Source organism: Priapulus caudatus, unplaced genomic scaffold (genome assembly GCF_000485595.1).
Source record: "Priapulus caudatus unplaced genomic scaffold, Priapulus_caudatus-5.0.1 Scaffold526, whole genome shotgun sequence".
Taxonomy (NCBI): Eukaryota; Metazoa; Priapulida; class Priapulimorpha; order Priapulimorphida; family Priapulidae; genus Priapulus; species Priapulus caudatus.
Genome location: NW_014577587.1, coordinates 269,358 through 272,059, shown reverse-complemented (window position 1 = coordinate 272,059; position 2,702 = coordinate 269,358). Strand labels below are relative to the sequence as shown.

General features: G+C 45.3%; 1 protein-coding gene across 2 annotated transcripts in view; it reads left to right on the top strand.

The window, feature by feature from the left end:
* Positions 1-2,702, top strand: part of LOC106811313 — a 19,413-nt gene that overhangs the window by 13,925 nt on the left and 2,786 nt on the right. The gene's annotated exons all lie outside the window — the stretch shown is intronic.

Below are 2,702 nucleotides of genomic sequence, written 5' to 3'. Positions count from 1 at the left end.
CCTTAAATCGTATAATTTCTATGGCATTCTGTACTGTCAGTATGTTACATGTAACGTATGCCACTGCCAGTGGCGGTGGTACTGTGTAGTTTTTGCCTGCGTTAATTTGTCACAGGTGGCAGCTCTCTATTGCAGCCTGTGGGCTTGCGTAGGTAAATGGATGAGGTGCTTACCTATTCTGTCTTGCAAATAGTTGTTGCTACTACGTACGATGGGAGCTTCCATCTTTAATCTTAAGACAATTAAACGTACGCGCCATCTCGTGGCAACTTTCATAACGATCCCAACGAACATTTCTTCGAGAAGGTTCCTGATACCATTCCTGTGCCTTCCACTGTTTCGGCGCGTATGTGAACACATTTGGGACTAACAGGGTTTACTAGAATCCCCACCACTCCACCACAGAGTCACCGCAGTAGACGTGAGATGAGCGCTGTCGCTCCGCGGCACTTGTGAGTTTATTCAAAGGGCTATATGAAATGTACTTTCTACTGATCAATGCGCAAAAAGTAGCTGGCTTTTGACCGCTTGACCCTCAGCAAGATTGTGTGCAAGGTCTGACACTACCCCTGATACCATCCCCCCGATAGTCATGTTTCAGGTCATATGTGAAGTTGTGAACACATTTAAAACTAAAATACGTGTTGCTATATATACATGACTGCAATTTAGAGTTTATCAGCAGAGCGGCAGCTCTCAGATCAGCACTGCTGCTCCGCGGCACTTGTTAGCAGTAAAATTAACATGTTCACTACATGTTTAAAAAATATTACTTAAATAGCTGTAGAGCTTAGAGGAAGAAAATTGTCATTCATGGACTGGTGTTCGTTCGATAAACGTGGTTATACACTGTATAACTGGGACTCTCTAATTCGATTGTCCTTTATCTCTATAGAGAGGTGAACGTTCTATTTAGGTGCCCACTAAGGCTCATAAGGTCTATGTCCCCCAGGGTACTGCCGGAACGTATCCTGGGTACGGTCCGGTATACCGGAACGTACCCTGGTAACTATTTGATATGGTTAGGGTTAGGGTTAGGGAGTAGTAGGCGTAGGCGATTCCCTATAGACTACTAGACTCGTTAGTGGAGTAGGCGAGGTACGGTCCGGCATATTAAATAGTTCCAGGGTACGTTCCGGTATACCGGAGTACCCTGAGGGACATAGACACTCTCAGCCCCACTAAGAATGCTTGGACCATTTTTCTCTAGCTGTTCATTCCAGCTGCCATTAAAATTCCAGTTTACAATGGAATATCATTTGCGACATGTGTGAGTGGACGCATGAGTATGTGTGTACGCATGCATGCGTGCGTAGTGCGTACGTTCTTCACTGTGTGTGTGTGTGTCACTGTGTGCGTGGGTGCGTGCGTGCGTGCGTGCGTGAGTGCGTGCGTGCGTGAGTGCGTGAGTGCGTGCGTGCGTGCATGCGTGCCTGAGTGTACAGTATCACGTGCAACGTGAGTACGATCTTATATATTTTTATTATGCCCACATGTTTCAGCCCTGGAGAAATCTGCTTGTGTGATGGATTACTCTGATTCTCCTCGGCATTTAAAATTCATGAGTAACACGGCAATCTTCAGATTAGAAGTTGTCTGGATTCTATGATATATATTATGCTGTACCTGAATACATGCGTGCTCGTATACACGCACGCACACACCTAGCCCGACGAGGCTGTGCGACTGATTGTCTATACTGGTTGTCTTCTAACCCTAGCAAGACCGTTTCTTGGAGCTAGCGCACACCTATTTCCTGTGTTTTTTTCCTGTGTAGCAGGAAGTATACTGTTATACAAGAATCTCTAGGTTTGCATGCAATAACATAACATGAAATGTCAAAGGTTAATGAATAGCAACATCATTTATTTTTTACATTTTTTGTGTGAAATGTGGATTTATTTGTGCTACGTGTTGGTGTTTAGCTTAGCTGACGAAGTCAGATGCAGCTTGTAGAATCGCATGAATGTCCGTCCGTGTGTCAACAGTTATGGCACAAATCTTAACCGCTCGACGTACGGTCTTGATATTTGGGACGTCGGGGGGGGGGGTGCTCGCGAAAAGGACTCGGGATGTCGAATTTGGGGGGTTAAGGGTCAAAGGTCAAGATGTGTCAATGGAGGGGGAACATTTCCCCCTTAACTTAAGGTATAGGAGGAAATACGGAATTGTGGCACAAATCTAAACGGCTCGACCTACGCTCTTAATATTCGATGTATAGTGTGATGGGGCAGAAACCCATCACCATCGTGAAATTGGAGGTCACAGGTCAACGGGCAGTGGGGGAAAGGTCAGATATACATTTTCTGAGGACATGGTCTAACGGACCGAGTGCAAAACTTTTTTGTTTCAGCGCTGACCTACCATTTTTATCACTTTATTGAAAGGACCATGAAATGTACTTTCCGCTGACGTGCGAAGAGTAAGTGTCTGATAACCTTTTGACCCTCAAGAGGACTGAACTGCTTTTGCTATTAGAGCCCCCTCTACCTGCCCCCTCTCTCCACCCTCCCCCACCACCACCACTACGCTCGCGCTCGACGCATATCCATGATAACATGTTGATATAGTGAAGTCATTAAAGTTACACAGCTGTATCTTTAATTTACTGTACTATCGGTATAGCAAAGCCTATCATAGATTTTAGATCTGTGTTAGTAGTATTCTAGATATATGCTCTGAGCGCGAACGCGGTGACGGGA